Below are 19,588 nucleotides of genomic sequence, written 5' to 3'. Positions count from 1 at the left end.
TAAAAAAAAAAGTGGCACTGTAGCAGAGAGCTAGCCTTGAGCACAAAGAGGCTCAGGGACAGCACCAAGGCCCTGAATTCAAGCCCCACAACTGGGAAAAAAAAAAACAAAAAAAACTTTATGTTCATCTCAAATAAAAAGAATGTTTTATCCATATAAAGAATCTATTGTCAAAACAGCTAAGTTTGGAAAGAAGGTATAGGCCTACCCAGAATACACATTAATCAACCTCCTCTAACAAATTCTTTTATAACCTCAAAAATAAATTCCTATAGGTTTTATTATTCTGAGGCCCCTAGCTAATCAAGTTTTGAAATATAATTACTTTTTAAATAATTTTGATCAATTAATAATTTTTTCAACATGAAGAAAACTTTAAGAGCATATTAATAAATTACAGAAAAACAGAAAACAAAGTTTAATTCAGCATAAGAAAGCAAGACTTAACCATCGGAACTTCTTAAGAATGAACTGGGATGGCTTGTAAAACAGCTCCTCTTCCTTGGAACTAAACTAAAATTCTCTAATTCTCTAAAGATAAAACATCACTGAACAATTCAGCAATGAGCCAGCTGTTATTTCTTGAAAGAGTACAACCCAGCAAACAATAACCTGGTGAGTGTTTTTTCCAGGATTGCACAATGCCTCTTGCCTACAATGCACATACTGTATCTATTATCACATTGAAGCATCTGATCACATTGTCAGAATAGTCCTTAATATCCACTTCCAAATACATACATACAACTTGAAATCTGGAAGTGGTCATGGATTTTAGTAGTTAAGTATGATATATATATATATCTTTTTTCCACATAGTCTAAATACAATACATTTCCTGAACTTTTAGTTTTCAGTTTCCTGTTCGTCAATGGCTATAACTCCAGAGGCAATGCATAAACACAGCCCTGCTCAGCAGGTCCATTTCTAACAACGGTGGACATGAGTTTGTATGACCCACCATAATTACAATGCAGAAAATGGGGTACCTACCAACTAAGCAACTGCAGAAATTTAACAATATAAAAATAGAAAATATAAATTACATTTCTCTTATAAGCACTCACATAAACTTCTTTTGCCATTCAACTCAGAAAAGGTTTCTCCCCTCTGAAAAACTGATAAGCATTCTTTATCAGACAATAACTATGAAACCCATCCTGTTTCCTTTTTCTCCTGCTTGCCAGGAAGCTTGGAGCTAAATTTAATGTTCAAATATAGGAACTATGTTGCTTTAGATTATTGGTGTAAAGTTTTCTTCACACTCCCTCATCCTGTTCATTATTCCTCAAGTGATTTATGATTCTTTTCTGACTGTTTTTAATGATCCTTTATGATCCTTTACTTTTAAAATTTGAATTACAAGCTATATAAATTCTTCCATGACTAGACTTACATAAATTATACTGTAAGAGAAAATTAATGGCTTAAAAGTTCATATTTTAACATCATGGTATAACTTATTTTATCTAAAATAAAAATTTAAATAAAAAGCTGCATCTTTGCTTTCCTCTTTTAAAGTAAATTATTTCACATAATTATGACTCATTTTTATAAGAGCCAACAATATTTTTTTTTAAGTAAAAGAATGAGAAAATGGATTGAAGCTTAAATTACTGAATGGAGACCCTGAATTAGGAAGAACAGAAAACTTGAAATGCCATTAATTTACTAACAAAATTGGTCTAGCTGGGGCTGGAAACGTGGCTTGCTGGTAGAGTGCCTGCCTGGCATACATGAAGCCCTGGGTTCCATTCCTCAGCACCACATAAACAGAAAAGGCTGGAGGTGATGCTGTGGCTTTTAAGTGGTACAGTGCTAGCCTTAAGCAAAAAGAAGCTCAGGGCCAGTGCTCAAACCCTGAGTCCAAGCCCCAGGACTGGCAAAAAAAAAAATTTTTTTTAATTGGCCTGGCAATGCTAGACAACTTGAAAAAAATATACTCACAAATGTGTATTAAATTCTCACATGCTATCAGTATTAATAAATGCAAAGTAGGCAATATACATATATATACACAAACATTTAAAATAGTCTACTAGCTCAAAAAAGGGATGTCTATCACACTTGCTTAGCAATTCTAAGCAAACATATACATGGAAATGTTTAGCATATAGTAATACCAAAACAATTGTTAAATGCAATTAAAATGAGTTTAGAAGGGGGGTTGTTTTGTTTTACTTTTTCAGTCATGGGGCTTGAACTCAGTGCCTGGCCACTGTCTCTCAGGTTTTGGCTCAATGCTAGTGCTCTACCACTTTGAGCCACAGAGTTACTTCTAGTTTTCTATTGGTCAACTGGAGATAAAAGTCTCAGTGGGACTTTACTGCATGTGTTACCTTCGAGCCATGATCCTCAGATGTCAGCCTCCTGAGTACAAGCATGAGCCACAAGCACGCAACACAAGTTAGTAACTAAATGAACAAAAAATACTAAGGCAAAAGAAACCTAACTACTCAAAAATTGAAGAAAAATGCACCATGAATTAAACAAAAATCTAAAATGTAGTCATATTAGACAAGAGAAATGTTTTTATAACAGAATGGTCTATAAGAATGCCTAAGAGGCTAGAGATATAGTTCAACAGTAGAGTGCTTACCTAACATGAGCAAGGACATGGATTTGATCCTCAACTCCAAAACAAAAAAGCATAATATAATATTAAAGCTCTCTACTTTTAGAAAACACAAATACACATTAGAAAATGAAAATAAACAGAAGAAACAATGTAGCCAAACAATAAACATAAATTGAAACTGACAAAAGGGGCTGGGGATCTCGCCTAGTGGCAAGAGTGCCTGCCTCATATACATGAGGCCCTGGGTTCGATTCCCCAGCACCACATATACAGAAAATGGCCAGAAGTGGCGCTGTGGCTCAAGTGGCAGAGTGCTAGCCTTGAGCAAAAAGAAGCCAGGGACAGTGCTCAGGCCCTGAGTCCAAGGCCCAGGACTGGCCAAAAAAAAAAAAAAACGGACAAAAATCCTTACTTTCTCAAGTTATGAAAATTTCTAAGTTAATATCTAAAGAAGCTAACTGATAAAAAAAAATTCTAAGAATGAAATTAACAAAATTTGTTCCTATATAAATTTATTAGGAAAGGCTAGCAACCAGCTATCTATAATTTAACAGATTTTTCTCAAACAGTGAAATCGTTCAGCATAAGAGAACACTTTAAGCACAGAAACAGAAGTTCTTCTATATTACAGAGACTAAGCAAAACCTGTGTGCACAAGTACACATGTATACACACACACACACACACACACACACACACTCCTCAAAAACCCAATTTAAATTTAGGAGTATTTTTCTTCTCTTTTAAAGCATAATTTTCTTAATGTTATAAAGATAATCATTTAAGGGCTGAGAATGTGGCTCTGTGGTACACTGCTTTCTTAGCATGCATGAAGCCCTGGGTTCAATTCCTCAGTACCATATAAACAGAAAAGGCCAGAAGTGGGTAGATTGCTAGCCTTGAGCAAAAGCGCAGGGACAGTGCCCAGGCCCTGAGTTCAAGCCCCAAGACTGGGGGAAAAAAAGTATTAATGTTTTTTATTATTTTATTTTATTTTTTGGCCAGTCCTGGGGCTTGGACTCAGGGTCTGAGCACTGTCCCTGGCTTCTTTTTGCTCAAGGCTACTAGCACTCTGCCACTTGAGCCACAGCACCACTTCTGGCCATTTTCTGTATATGTGGTGCTGGGCAATTGAACCTGGGGCCTCATGTATACGAGGCAAGCACTCTTGCCACTAGGCCATATCCCCAGCCCGGAAAAAAAGTATTAAAAAATTAGTATAGGGGGCTGGGGATGTGGCTTAGTGGTAGAGTGCTTGCCTTGCATGCAAGAAGCCCTGTGTTCAATTCCTTAGCACCACATAAACAGAAAAAGCCAGGAGTGGTGCTGTGGATCAAGTGGTAGAGTGCTAGCCTTGAGCAAAAAGAAGCCAGGGACAATGCAAAGCCCTAGGACTGGAAAAAATAATTGTATAATAACAATTTTTAAAAAACAGTTCAGGGGCTGGGAATATGGCCTAGTGGCAAGAGTGCTTGCTTTGTATACATGAAGCCCTGGGTTCGATTCCCCAGCACCACATATATAGAAAACGGCCAGAAGTGGCGCTGTGACTCAAGTGGCAGAGTGCTAGCCTTGAGCAAAGAGAAGCCAGGGACAGTGCTCAGCCCCTGAGTCCAAGCCCCAGGACTGGCCAAAAACAAAACAAAAACAAAAACAAAAACAGTTCAGTCTCATGTTAAAAAAAAAAAGTTTAGCCTTTCAAGGTACAAGCTGCCCTGGAGTTAGCTGTAAAACAACATGGCTGAACTAATTCTTTAGAATCTACACTGTTTCTAGGAGGACAGAAAGGAAAACAATATTTTACATAAAAGCCCACTAAAATTTGGAGAAAGGAATAGGATGTCATAACCACCTAGAATATAAAGAAAAACAAAGTTTACAAAAACAAATGGACAAATTAATTAAACACCATAATAGCTCAGGACAGATGATCATGAGCTTCACAGAAGTTTCAGTTATTTTTAAGTCAAGAAAGACAGTGAGAAATGCTAGACACAGACTTAGAAGTGTGATGGGTAATACACAAGAGCCCTTGCCAAACACCCCAAGGATCTTCCAGGTTCCCTAAGCACATATGGAAGAGATGTCATATTGCCTAGTTTACTCATTCATCATTCTCCCCCAACATAATCACCCACTACTTTCCAGTAAGTTATCACTTTGGCCCACTTGGCTTCATCGTTTGAAATGAACCTAAGGTATCACCACTACCTTAGTGCTCAAGGTTCCATCTGACACATTCTCCCTCAACTTAATAATGTATCAAGCTCTAGCAATGATTGCGGCACTGTTCTAAATATTTTATGTGTACTAACTCACCTAATTCTCTCAGTAATCCAAGGAAGGAGGATAAGAAACCTGATTAAATTATACAGTCGAATTCAGTGTAGGTTGATTGCATTTATAATCCTAGCTACTGAAGAGACTGAGACCTGGAGGATGTTGGTTCAAAGTCAGCTTGGGCAGACAACATTCTATCTCCAAATAACCAGCAAAAAGCTAGACTAGAAGCATAGTTCAAGTGGTAGAGCGCCAGCTGTGAGCAAGCAGATCAAGTGGGAGCACAAGGCCCTGTGTTCAATCTCAGTACCAGCACAAAAAAAAAATTAAACAAACAAACAAAAGTTACATAGTTAAAAAGAGCTAGGATTCAACACAGTCTGGCTCCTACAAACCTACCAACTTGACAACTAGTCCTTCAATGCTCAGGCTAAATTGTGTCACCTTCTTTAATTTTACATCTGCTCAGCAGTTATTTCAGCCTCTTAGGCTCTTTTAGGAAAACTAGGTACTGGGAATGTGACTTAGCAGCAGAGTGCTTGCCTAGCATGCATGAAGCCCTGGGTTTGATTCCTCAATACCACATAAACAGAAAAAGCTGGAAGTGCCACTGTGGCTCAAGTGGTAAAGTGCTAGCCTCAAGTACAAGAAGGTCAGGAACAGTGCCCAGGCCCTGAGTTCAAGCCCCAGGACTGGCAAAAAAAAAAAAAAAAAAAAGATGCCACTAGCCAGACACACTGACTCAAGTCTATAATCCTATTTGGCAGGCAGAGGTGGGAGAATTGTGGTTTAGGCTAGCATAGGCATAAACGATTGTGAAGACTCCATTCTCACTCCATGGCTGAGCATGCTGGCATGTGCCTGTTACCCCCAGTGACAAAGGGAAGCACAAACCAAAGGATTACAGCCTAGACCAGTCTGGACATAATGGGAGACTCTAGAACAAAAACAATCAACATAAAAAGGGTTGGAGGCACAACTCAGGTAGTAGAGCACCTGCCTAGCAAGTACGAGGTCTTCAATCCCACTGGGTCTTCAATCCCCAGTGGGGGTAGAAAACACAGCTTTTGCCCCCTTAAGAAACTAACAAGGGCTGGGGATATGGTCTAGTGGCAAGAGTGCTTGCCTCGTATACATGAGGCCCTGGGTTCAATTCCCCAGCACCACATATACAGAAAATGGCCAGAAGTGGTGCTGTGGCTCAAGTGGCAGAGTGCTAGCCTTGAGCAAACAGAAGCTCAGGGACAGTGCTCAGGCCCTGAGTCCTAGCCCCAGGACTGGCCAAAAAAAAAAGAAAGAAACTAACAAACTATGAAGATCTTAGGACCTACTGGACACAAGTCTATAATCTCAATATTTGGGAGGTAAAAACACATTTAGGGGCAAAATCAAATTAATCCTTGAATATTCTCTTCCACACCATTCCTTTAGGCTTGCCTACACTTTTTACGCTTGCACTCAATGTATTTTATTTAGAAAAGGGTTCCATTAATCCTAACAACTATTAGAACATGTGAACTTAAATTAGTGATTAGCCTAACTTATGACACATGCTTGTAATGCCACCATGCAGTACGCTAAGGCAAGAGGATGGTGAGTTCAAGGCTAGCCAGGATTATATAATAAGACCCTATCTCAAAAAAAAAAAAAATAGTGATAGCTTAGACTCCGTAACAAAATATGAAGAACACTGTGAAAAAAGAAGCCCAAAAAGAAGCAGAGAAAGAGAGAGATTTTGGAAGACACGTACTGTAAAGCAGAAAACAAAAAGCAAGAAAAAATTGGGAAATAAATGCAAACAGATGACAACTCAAGTAGGGGTCCAGAATAAATCCAATGCAGAGACAAAAAGCAATGGAAACACTAAAATCTCATCGTGCTGACTCCTTTATTTCTTTTCCTAACCTCTAAAGAAAACAAAATTATTTTTCAGCCACTGAAAAGCCATTAACTAGGAACAATATATAAATTAGGTAGTTTTCTCATAAACTACTCATCTTAAAATATCAATACTGAAAAGAACCCTTAAATGCTATTTAATCCAATCTATTCATTTGTGATTAAAGTAAAGCTTGAGAAGAATAACCAATTACCTTGCCCAGGGTCATATAGCTACTTAGAAAGGTCGTTGGAATTTCAACCCAATGTTTATTCTCACCACATCCCTCTTCCTAAACATGCTATGTTTTGTTTTTCCTTTTTTCACCCTTAATAACCATCCATTTAATTTCTTCGTAAGCATTTCAGAAACCTCATGATTTGTAGATCCCTTAGAAGAAAACAATCAAGTATTCTGAGTCACCTAACACAATACACATATTTCATTCTCTTGTCCCCAAAGTCAATAATCCTAAATTGGATCGGGTTCCTTCCAGGAGGAAATTTCAGACATTTTCCCAGAAGAGCAGAAATATCACCATAAGCTGACTACAACCAAGCCAGGTTAGTGAACTGCAATCCAGATGGAAAAGATCCCAGGAGGGACAGCTCCTTGTGGGAAATACAACAGCATCAGTTATTTCCTCCTTTCAATTTTACATCTTCCCATCAGGTCCAGTGTCTGTGGTTATGCCTGTAGCTAATCAGAAGGCTGAAGATCTGAGGATCATGGTTTGAAGCCATCTCTGGAAGGGAAGAAAATGACCTATTTACAAACCCATTTTAATTTTGATATGCATGAAATTTAACTAGAAATTACAGATAATTTCCTGCATTAACTTGTTAATCAAATATAGTAGAAATGAAATGGAAAAATAATTGTTTTTCCTTGCCAGTCCTGGGACTTGAACTCTGGGCCTGGGCGCTGTTCCCTCTTTTGCTTAAGGCAAGTGCTCTATCACTGGAGCCACAGTGTCACTTCTGGCTTTTTTGAGTAGTTTGTTAGAGATAAACGTCTCATGGAGGGGCTGGGAATATGGCCTAATGGCAAGAGCACTTGCCTCGTATACATGAAGCCCGGGTTTGATTCCCCAGCACCACATATATAGAAAATGGCCAGAAGTGGCTCTGTGGCTCAAGTGGTAGAATGCTAGCCTTGAACAAAAAGAAGCCAGGGACAGTGCTCAGGCCCTGAGTCCAAGGCCCAGAACTGGCAAAAGAAAAAAAAAAGTCTCATGGAGGGGCTGGGAATGTGGCTTAGTGGTACAGTGCTTGCCTAGCATGCACAAAGCCCTGGGTTAGATTCCTCAGCCATATAAACAGAAAAAGCCAGAAGTGTTGCTATGGCTCAAGAGGTACAGTGCTAGCCTTGAGCAAGAAGAAGCCAAGGACAGAGCTCAGGCCCTGAGTCTAAGCCCCGGGACTGGCAAAAAAAAAGGGGGGGGGGGGGCTGAGATCTGAGGAATATGGTTGGAAGCCAGCCAGGAGAGTCTGTGACTATTATCTTCAATTAACCAGCAAAAAACTGGAAGTAGCTCTGTGGCTCAAAGTGGCAGAGCGTGAGCCTTGAATGAAAAAGCTCAGGGATAGTGCCCAGGTCTTGAGTTCAAGCCCCGCAACGGACAAAAAAAAATTTTTTAAGACAGTATGAAGTTAAAAAAAAAAAGGGATTTAGTGACTCACTGACCCTAAGAAGAGTCAAAAACACTGATCAACAGCTGTAGTGTTTCAGCTAGATAAGGGGAAAGAATAAGGATGCTATGCATAGCTACTACAGATATGGTATAGAAATAGATTTTGTTTCAAGATACAGGTGAAAGGGGCTGGGGATATGGCCTAGTGGCAAGAGTGCTTGCCTCGTATACGTGAGGCCCTGGGTTCAATTCCCCAGCACCACATATACAGAAAATGGCCAGAAGTGGCGCTGTGGCTCAAGTGGCAGAGTGCTAGCCTTGAGCAAAAAGAAGCCAGGGACAGTGCTCAGGCCCTGAATCCAAGCCCAGGACTGGCAAAAAAAAAGATACAGGTGAAAATTCGGACCTCAAGTATAGACCACCATATAAATCTAGGGCCTCAGGAGTGACAGAGCAATGCAATGACTGGGGTGTTGGTGAGAAAGTAGCAGAACACACAGATAACTGCATTCTTTCAGATAATCTAACTTGTCAGATGAATACTACCCTAGTCTACACATAGTGTTTAGGCTGATTTATTCTAATAAGAAATTTAAAATTAATTTTTCTTTCCTTCCCAGGATATGAATTAACAGAAAGAAGCTAAAGGGAAAAGTAGTAGTGTGATAACATTTGTCAAATATTTGAACTTAAACACACTGATTTTTAAGTTTATTTATAGCAAAAGAAAAACAATCAAGAGGAAATAAGTCAAGACAAAAACATAGTACACCAATACTACCTCTACAGTACTTGTGAGAATTTACCAAGTTATAAAAGCTTATTAACCAAAAAAACAGTAGTTGGTGAATCTGCAGAATGGGTACATGGAGGTCTATTAATGAATCTGGAGAGTGAGAACATGGGACGTTCCCTATATTCTCTTCCATGTGTATGTACACTTGGAAAACAGTCATAGTAAAATAAAAGGGTGGTGAAGGAAGGCTACATATATTTCTATTTTCTAAATTCTGTCTTGACTTTGTATTCACAAACTGACAGGTTAAATTTAATCTCTTTTATACAAGTATTTAATTTAAGGATAATTCTTGTAAATTTCAGAACAATAAAAATCAGATATAGGAAAAAATAAAGTCTAAGTTAAAGCACAAAATTCTAGCAGAGAGGGTTAGGGTTTAGATCAGAGTTAAAGCACTTGTTTGGCATTCAAGAAGCCCTGGACCAGGCTTGGGGAGGTGGGGAGGGACTAATAGCAAATACGTTTCAAATGTCTCCTTCATTCTCTGGGTGAACATGGGAGGGAGCGACTGGGAGAGAGTGAGGGAACAGAAGACATACTATGAAAGGAGATGCAATCATCACCTGATTCATGTTATTGTAATCACTGTACATCACCTGTAATCCCTCTGTACATAATTTAATTTTTTAAAAATTAAAAAAATGTTTCCTTCATTCAACAAACAAGTAGAACTTAAGTGTATGTATAAAAGGCAGGAAAGGCCTCGCCTGTCATTTCAGAGGAACACAAACATGTTCAATAAGTGGAAAAAGTGAGTCTGTCTATCCACACTGACCTTAAGACAACTGTCATTTTTGTTTTTGATAAACTCAGCTTTTGTTGGAAAATACATAGGCTACAAATAAATGCATGGTTTTAATTAGCAAAGGCAAAATAAATGTTTGTCTACAATATCAATGATTTGTTGAAGCATCTGTTTAGTCCTCCAGTTACTTCTAACTTGTAAATAACCAAATAAACTTACTGATGAAAATGCAAAAGACTTTTATTTATTTATTTATTTTTATTAATTGAACATAAATTTTTTTACAAGGTTTTGTGCAAAGAGGGTGCAGTTACATAGTAGGGCAGTGTGTACATTTCTTGTGATATCTTACAACCTGTTTTTCCATCCCTTGTCTAGGTCAGGTAGAGACATATGCAATATACAATGTATCGAGCACATATACAGTGTTCACAGACTTGATCTCTACTGTCTCTCCGTCTCCCTTTGTTAACAGTCATATATCAGGGAGATCATGCCCCTTTGTTTTCTGTGTTCTAGGCTTGCAAAAGAGACTTTTTAAATAAACCAATATCCATGAGATATGAGATACCTAGTCTGAAGTTGTAATGAGCCTATTTTAAAAAAGCATACAAAATCACCAGGCACTGGTGCTTTGGCCTATAATCCTAGCTACTCAAGAGGTTGAGATCTGAGACTCTCAGTTTAAAGCCAGCCTGCGCAGGAAAAGTCCATGAGACTCTTACCTCTAACCACTTAAAAACTGGAAGTGGAGCTGTGGCTCAAAGAGATACAGTGCTAGCCTTGCGTAGATAAAGCTTAAGGACAGAGTCTAGGCCCTGAATTCAAGCCCATGGCCAGGGGAAAAAGAAAAAAGAAATCACACAAAATAATTTCAAACAATTATTGTTTACACCATGATTGAATAGATTTACTTTAATCAAAACATATACTGAGGCTATGAGAACATTAGAACTAGCAGCAAGCAGGAGATTCACCACTTGTCAAGGACCATGAATAGTTTATGTGGTTTGCAAGCAGCAAACTTGCCTCCCCATGATAAACAGCACTGCCCCAAAGTGACAATCAGACTTTTGGCCTCCTCTGCTTGTCTAGTAAGTTCCAGGACAATAAAGATGGTATGTTTGTGCAAAACCTAGCACACTGTAGGTGTGTAGCTCTAACAGGAATAATCACCATCTTCAATTCCCAGAAAGTTATCACTAGGTATCAATCTCCTTCCCTGAGTGATGTGAATAGGATTATCAAGATAAAGCAAGGTTTTCTTGTTAGCAAGTCCTGCCTCAAATCATGTTCTAGATCCTGTTTCTTCCAACAAAAACATGTCATGAAACTTCACCAAAAAGAAGCCTAAGTACTTATTTGCACAGACAAAAAACACTTTTTTTTTCTTCATCATTAAGTGATTGAAGTATTATCACTTTCAGGTAAGATCATTTTTACTTTCAAAACATTTTGTTAGCTTTTTTAATTGGTGAATGTGTAGAAAAATATATGGAAAGTTCCTTATCTTGCATTTTTCTTCAAGTTAAAAATGGCAGGAGAGCCGGGATGTAGCTCAGTGGCAAAGCGCTTGCCTAGCAAGTGCAACGTCATGAGTTCGATCCCCAGTACCAAAAAAGAAAAGACAAAAAAAAAAAAATGACAGGAAATTGACACTATCCAAAGGAATGTACACTTAAATTTTCATCATCCAAGTTGAGTTATAGAATATTCCCATCACCTCAGAAAGCTCCCTGGTACCCCTTTTCACTGAAGCGCATGCAGCCTTTACTCAGAGGCAACCACTATCTTATTTCTATCATCATACCTTTTGCTTTGCCTGTTCTTGTTTTTAATAAATGACATCATGTAGTACATACTCTTGTTCTGAACAATTCTGAGATTTCTCTATTTTGTGTGTGAATCAGTAGTTCCTTTCTATTGTGAAAAAGTAGCTACGAACATTCTGTACCAGTCTTTTTGTGGACGTGTACTTTGCTCCTCTTGGTGAAGCAAGATTTCATTGACAAGAAAAAGAGGGGGTTTCATATACAAGGCAGAATGGATAAATAGCAATACTCACAAATACAGCAACTTGTGTATGTGTATAAAGCAAAAAATTGATACTTGATATTTATGTATACAAATTTATTACATGTGTAAACAAATATTTTTAAAGTATTAAATTCATAGTGAAAGTAAATTTAAGATTAGAAATATGACTGTCTCAGTTTCTCAATTATTCCTTTTTTTTTTTTTTTTTTTTTTTTGCCAGTCCTGGGGCTTGGGACTCAGGGCCTGAGCACTGTCCCAGGCTTCTTTTTGCTCAAGGCTAGCACTTTACCACTTGAGCCACAGCGCCACTTTCAGCTTTTTCTGCTTATGTGGTGCTGAGGAATCAGACTCAGGGCTTCATGCATGCTAGGCAAGCACTCTATTACTAGACCACATTCCCAGCCCCCCTCAATTATTCTTTATGTTTTAAAACTAATTTAAGCTGGCTCTCTGTACATCACCTTTATAATAACAATTAAAATATTTAATAATAATAATTTAAGCCGAGTGCTGGTGGCTCACCACCTATAATCCTAGCTACTAAGGAACTTGAGATCTGAGGACTGTGGTTCAAAGCCAGTCCAGGCAGGAAAATCCATGAAACTCTAATCTCCAATAAACCACCAGAAAACAAGAAGTGGAGCTAGGGCCTAAAGTGATAGCACACTAGCCATAAGGAAAAGAGCTCAGGAACAATGCCCAGGCCAAGTTCAAGCTCCATGACCAACAAAAAAAAAAAAAAAAAAAGAAGAAAGAAATTTTTCCCATGTAAATTACTCTGTTATGCTTCAATGAAACATTTCCTTCTTACATAACACATATCTCCTTCCAAACTAGAATTTCAAAACACTGGATCATCCACACAACCATTTTCTTGTTGTTGGTGCTCCAGCCCTGTGACTTGAACTCAGGGCTAAGTGCCCTGAACTTTTTTGTTCAAGGCTAGCATGCTAGCACTTGAGCCACAGCTCCAATTCTGGCTTTTTTTTTTTGTGGTGGTTAACTGTAGGTAAGAATCCCATGGACTTTCCTGCTTGGGCTGGCTTCAAACTGTGATCCGCAAATCTCAGAGCTCGGCTCACACCTAACCACTCATGAGGCTAACATCTGAGGATCAAGGTTTGAAGCTGCTGGAGCTGCTGAGACAAAACCTAAAATGTGTGTTAAGCTTAGAAAGCTTTTACTGTCTTGCATTTTCCAAAAACTTAAACATGGAAATAATTTCACTGGTTAATATATAACATGGATAAATAACATTCCATGCTTATTCAGAATATAACGCTGACAAAGATTCAATCTCTAGGATGTTTTCTCCATTCCAAAAAGGAACTTGCTGCAACATTAAGTTTGTGATAAAAAGATATTTTGACTTGGAATTCCACTGTGTAATTTTCAGGTTACAACAGGAGAGGTTCTTTAATTTTTCAGACATAGGAACATTAGCAAAATAAATCTCTGTGTGTGTGTGTGTGTGTGTGTGTGTGTGTGTCTGCTGTTCCTGAGCTTTTGTGCTCAAGACTGGTGCTCTAACACTTGAGCAACTAATCCTTTTCTGGCTTTTTTTTGGTGGAGGTAAGAGTCCCATTGGCTTTCCTACTTGGGCTGGCTTCAAACTGTCATCTGTAAATCTCAGCCTCCTAAGTAGTTGGGATTACAGGCATGAGCTACTGACACCCAGCAACACAAATGTAATTTTTGAAGAAATCAATCTGAAATTTCCAACCTGGCTTTTTTTTGGGGGGGGGGAGGGGGCGGTCAGTCATGGGGCTTCATCTTTGGGTCTGGGTGCTGTCCCTGAGCTTTTCACTCAAGGCTAGTGGCTCTACCACTTTGAGCCATGGGTTTTCTGCTGGTTAATTGAAGAAGAGTCCCATGTACTTTCCTCCAGGGCTAACTTTGAACCACAATCCTCAGGTCTCAATCTCCTGAGTAGCTAGGATTATAGGCATGAGCCCCTGGCTCCCGGCTCCAACCTAGCTTTGTGACAATCTCCCCTTTCAATATCGTTTGTGCCTGACTGTTTTAGAGCACTAAAATAAAATTTTGTTCTTATCTTCAAAATATTTTGCTTCCAGGTCAAATATAAAAAAAAACAAGTATACCCAATGTGTAGACCCCAAACTCCCTCTGGTGGTCCTTTGGTCTCATTAATCAAATGTTTACAGAAGATTAGTAGCAAATATTAAATTAAGCATAAGCTGACAAAAGTCAGTTCTCTTAGAATGAGATACAAATTTCGAGTACTGTAATTTTACTGTTATAAATATTGTTATACCTTTACTAATCTATTAGCTAAATCACACATGGTTATCGTTTTAAATAGGTGTAACTTTTACATTTGGGGAGAGACACAATGTCAGAGTGTTAAAGTGCACTATGTGGCGGGGCACTTACACAGGCTTGTATAAGGCCCTGGGTTCAATCCACACAAAACAATAACAAAAAACCTGGAAGTGGTTCATACCTGTAATTCTAGCTACTCAAGAGGCTGAGATCTGAGCATAGCTATCCTCCATGAGACTCGACTCAATTAATCCCTAAAAAGCTAGACGTGAAGATGTGCCTCAAGTGGTAAAGCACTAGCCTTGAATGCAAAAGCTCAGGGACAACACCCTAGGACTGAGACACACACAAAAAGCTAAACAAAACACATACATACTAAAATGTACTGAGGAAACATAAAACTATTAAAGAAAACACAATTTTATTATTGATCAACAAAATTATAAAGCCCAAAACATTTCAAATTGTAAAATGGAATATTTAATTGTTTAGCATGTATTAATTACCAGTTAGTGGGCCAAAATATAGACAGTATCTGTTTCTTCAGAAATTGTGAAAAAAGCATATTAAACTCCTATGGAGGATATTCTCTTTTTCTGTCAGTTGCAGGGCTTGAACTCCAAGTTTGGGCACTGTTCTTGAGCTCTTTTGGCTCAAGGCTAGCACTCTACCACTTTGAGCCACAGTGCCACTTAGGGTTTTTTGGTGGTTAATTGAAAATAAGAATCTCAAGGACTTTCCTGCCTGAGCTGCCTTTGGACCACAATCCTCAGCTTAAGCCACCAGCACCTAGTGAGCATAGTCTTTTTTTTTTTAGTCTTTTCTTTTTTGGTACTGGGGATCAAACCCAGTATGTTGCACTTGCTAGGCAAGCGCTTTGCCACTGAGCTACATCCCAGCCCAAGGAGGATATTCTTAATGTCAGGTACAACATGTGTATTACTATTACATAGAGCAGTATTGACATCTGTAACAATGTCATTAGATCTGCTCTTCAGTCTAGCTGGGTTTTGTAGCTCTATTCATTTAAAAATATTTACTAATGCCTGGAGATGTAGCTCAATGATAAAGTGAGACCCTGGGTTTAATCCTGACTGGCAAAAAGGAAGGAAAGGTAGAAGAAAGGATGGGAGGGAGGGAGGGAAGAGAGAACATTTACCAACACCATCATGCTGGAGATGCCATACTTGAAGGTTAAGGCCTGAAAAATGGTCCCAATTTTTGTTATGTAGTCATGAAAATCAACATGCTTAATTTTAAAAGTGAAATGTGGTTGGTAATCTTATAAGGTCTACTAGATGTTAAAGTGGACATAAACCAGTAATTAAAATACCTAAAACATGAATTTTGAAGTAGACTTCTAATTAAAGGGTACTTTTCCAATTAAAGTGCTGAAAATATGCTTTGTGTGTAAATACATCTATAAAATATTCCATTGATATTTGCTGTACTTAGCAATACCATAAGATCAATAATAATAAGCCCTCTAATTCCCTGTAGTATTTAAGCTTTGTGCTCTAGAGAGTACTTAAATCATCTAAAACAATGAAAGCCCTAGTGTTACAAAATCCCCTACAATTATTTCTGTAGGATAAACCCACTCTACATGATAAGAGTCATTGTTCAATCAACTAATCTTCTAACCATTAAAATGTCAACTTTGCTTTGGAAAGAACCTCTTTTGCAAGCAGATACACCTAAAAGGCCATTCTCTCTCAGGACTAATTCATTCTAAGATCAGAAACATTTAGGAAACTAAACAGTCCAAAAAATGTGCTCTTTTCCAATCTAAAAACTGAAAAGATTTTTTTAAAACTGAAGATTTTTCTGCTTTTCATCTTAAACTGATTTAAATAGATTTCTAAAAATTTTTAAGAAATTTACTCAAATTTCCCATCAGAACTTTAAAAAAAGATTCAAAAAACGCACTTATTTCGGTAACGATGACTTGTTTTGTGGGAATGACAATATTTAACCTTGTCATTTTAGAGATATAAAAACAATTTAAAAACTATCTTAGACTGCTTTTTAATCTCAATTAGTCACAACTAAAAGCTAGATAAAAATGACTATATAACTAAATATTAATAAATTAGCACAATTAAATCAAAATTAGTAACTCATCTTAAGTTAAACTAGGGCCGAGTGACACTAATCAAGATGTACACATTTTGTACACATTGTACACATAAATGGACGTGTTAAATTGAAACTTCCTTGTACGACTATTGGAAAATAACAAAAATCAATTTTAAATGAAAGCGTCAAACATCTCTGAAGTATAAACTTACCCCACATTTAGTACCTAAGACACGTTAGTAGAGAAAAATGGAGAAAACTAAATTCAGCGTTTCTCACAGATGAGTGTTATTAGTAACTAACTCCATCTTAAAATATTTGTAACAAATATATACTGTTTCTGTGGAATCTTCAAATCGATCAGGCCCATAACTCTTAGCTTGTGAGGCAGTGGTCGGTTGAGAGACGGACAAACAGAAAACGATACGTGAAGTTATGATAGGGAAAGGGGTTTCCCACCAGAATTTAAAAAAAAAAAATCCTCCCCAAGTCCACCCTTGAATTTTGATTCAGACACCCATCGAGGCAACCACTCCGATTCTCCTGATGCAAAGTCGACAGACTATTTAAAAAGAGGGGTGGAGAAAAAAAAAATCCTAACTCACAAATGCCTTCCCTTTCCCCCGGGTCCCCCTTCCCAACTCAGCAGCCGCCCGGGGCGAGGCGGCGAGCGTGCCCCTCGGGCGCTCAGCCTGGCAGCCCTGGAAAGCAGAGCGAACTCCTGAAAAGTAACCCCGAGCCGGCTCCCCGCAGCAGGGGCTGAATGGCGGCCAAGCGCCGGACGCGCTGTCCCGAGCCACCCTCCAGGATAGCTCGAGTTCTGCACTCTCCGCTTACAACTTGTACCTTCCCGCCGCCCCGACGCGAAACCGCTCGGAGCCGGCCCTCGAAAGGCTCCCCGGGACTCCTCACGACTGGGGGAGTGGGGGTGGGGGGTGTGGAGGAATAAATCCATTTCCACCCCAAGCCTCCCTCTCCCCACCCCCCACCCCCTCACACCGGGCCCCGCGCCCCCCGCGCTCCGGCCGGGGTCACCTTTCCAGACCCCTCGGCAGGGCGGAAGTCGAGTGCTGAGGTCCCAGAACAAAAGGACCCCTCGAGCGACTTCGGACGGGTTTCTCCACGGCCCCCAGACTCCACACGGGTCACCTGCTGGCCCGGCGTCGCACCGACCCCCCCACACCCCCCCGCGGCCGGGGTCCGAGCGCCGCCCGGCGGTTCCCGGCGTCCGGTCCGCGGGGCGGCAGGTGAGGGCGGTGACCGCCCATCCACACCCAGCGGCGGCCACGCGGAGGAGGCCGGCGGCGGCGGCGGGTCGCTCCGTTATCCTCGCCCTCCCCTCCTCCGCGGCCACTAACTAGGTGAGCGGGCTGCATCGTCCGTGGTGATTAGGGGGCGCCGGGGCAAGCCCCCCACCCCGATTTCCCGCGGCTCCCCGGCTCCGTGGGCTCCGGCCGCCCGGGTCCGGAAGGCGAAGTTTCGCTCCCGCCCGCGGCGTGGCTGCTCGGGCGCCGCCCGGTTCTCTCTCTCTCGAGGGTCCCGCGGGCGGCCGCGGGCAGCGCCGCTGGGCCTCAGGCGGTACCGGGAGTCGGGATGGGGGGGGGGGTGTCCGCCGGCCACCGGAGCCGCGGCGGGACCTGTCACCCGGGCGGGAAACAAAAGCCGAGCGGGGACGGCCGGGCGCGACCGCCTGGCCTCGGGGGAGCGCGGCGGGGGCGGGAGCGGCTCCGGCGGCTGCCCGCTCCGCGCCTCCCGGGAGGGAGAGCACCGACCCGCGGCCGCATCGCATGGACTGGGCCCCCCGCGCCTCACCTCGAGGCTTCCCGGGCCCCGTTCGCACCGGCGCGTGAGGGGGCGGGGAGGCGGCCGGCGGCCGCGGGACCGGGAAAGAGGGAATTGGACTCCCGGGGCGCCGCGCCCGCCCGCTCTGGTCCCCGTGGCCATGGCACCGGTACCTGTCGCTGGGATAGCTCACCAGCTCCGTCTCTCCGGCTGGCCCGCACGCCGTTCACCCAGCAGCCCGCCCAGCAGGCTGCCCGCGCGCCGGACACCGCCGCCCAAGACTGGCAGCGTCCCCGAACCGGCCCGAGTCCCCGGGGCAGCGCCCGGCGCGGTCCCGCCCCCGCCGGCCGCAGGACCCGCCTTCGATAGGGCCCTGGGGCTGTCAATCCGCCCCCAAAAGGCGCGCGGGCTGCCTCTCAGCCGGGCCGGATTGGTGGGCCGCGCGCCGCTCATGCAAATGAGACCACGCCCTATTTATTTGCATCCCGCTTCTCCACACTAGCCCATGTGTCTGGCCCTGGTCCTTTGTGGGGGCCAGAGAGAAGGGATAGAGGAAGCTGACTGACACCCCTCAGATCATTTCTTACCTCTAGACAAACTAATGCTTAAACAAGCTCGTTGGCTTTAAGTCGTTCCCGGCTCTCTGAAGTCTGGACAAATGGTCAGTGGGCTAGCAGGCTAGGCTGACCCCTGGAAACAACTCTAAGAAATCAAAACTGCTCAAACAGGACCAGAGATCTCGCCTCTACAACCAACTGACCACACAGCACCTCCCTCTGGACCCTCAGTGATGGTGAAAACTATGCTTTCCCATGGCTCTCTATCATTCAAACATGGTTTGCCACGTGATTAAGACAGAAGGAGTTTTAAAAATGGTTCTCTCCACCCCAGCCCAACTCCTGAGTAGGCCGCTGATCAAACCCAGTATCAAGACAACACCCCCCCCCCCCCAAAGAAAAAAGATGAGCAACCTCTGAGTCACTCCCATAGATACTCCAGAGCTGCACCTGGGCCTTGGGGACTCTAATCAACTCCTTCAATTTTGTTTTGCCTTTTTTTTTTTTTTTTTTTTTTGCCAGTCCTGGGGCTTGAACTCAGAGCCTGACTGAGCACTGTCCCTGGCTTCTTTTTGCTCAAGACTGGGAACTCTGACAACCTGAGCCACGGCGCCACTTCTGGCCTCTTCTATATATGTGGTGCTGAGGAATCCAATCTAGGACTTCATGTATACAAAGCAAGCACTCTTTCCACTAGGCCATATTCCCAGCCCCAATCCTTCAAAAAAAAATTTTTTTTTTTTGGCCAGTCCTGGGCCTTGGACTCAGGGCCTGAGCACTGTCCCTGGCTTCTTTTTGCTCAAGGCTAGCACTCTGCCACTTGAGCCACAGCGCCGCTTCTGGCCGTTTTCTGTATATGTGGTGCTGGGGAATCGAACCGAGGGCCTCGTGTATCCGAGGCAGGCACTCTTGCCACTAGGCTATATCCCCAGCCCC

The 19,588-nt window shown here is 41.7% G+C and overlaps 1 protein-coding gene across 4 annotated transcripts in view; it reads right to left on the bottom strand.

Annotated features, from left to right (window-relative positions):
- Positions 1-18,400, bottom strand: part of Fkbp5 (FKBP prolyl isomerase 5) — an 86,187-nt gene extending 67,787 nt beyond the window's left edge. Inside the window, exon 1 of one of the 4 annotated variants that reach the window (XM_048347888.1) lies at positions 18,269-18,400. The gene's annotated coding sequence lies outside the window, so the exon portion shown is untranslated. Of the gene's footprint in view, positions 1-17,348; positions 17,374-17,729; positions 17,754-18,268 lie in introns of those variants that run through there. The other 3 variants (XM_048347889.1, XM_048347891.1, XM_048347890.1) reach the window with 3 other exon arrangements.
- Between the last annotated feature and the right edge of the window lie 1,188 nt (positions 18,401-19,588).

The sequence above is a fragment of the Perognathus longimembris genome, chromosome 6 (genome assembly GCF_023159225.1).
Source record: "Perognathus longimembris pacificus isolate PPM17 chromosome 6, ASM2315922v1, whole genome shotgun sequence".
Taxonomy (NCBI): domain Eukaryota; kingdom Metazoa; phylum Chordata; class Mammalia; order Rodentia; family Heteromyidae; genus Perognathus; species Perognathus longimembris.
This window is presented reverse-complemented; position numbering and strand designations above follow the sequence as displayed.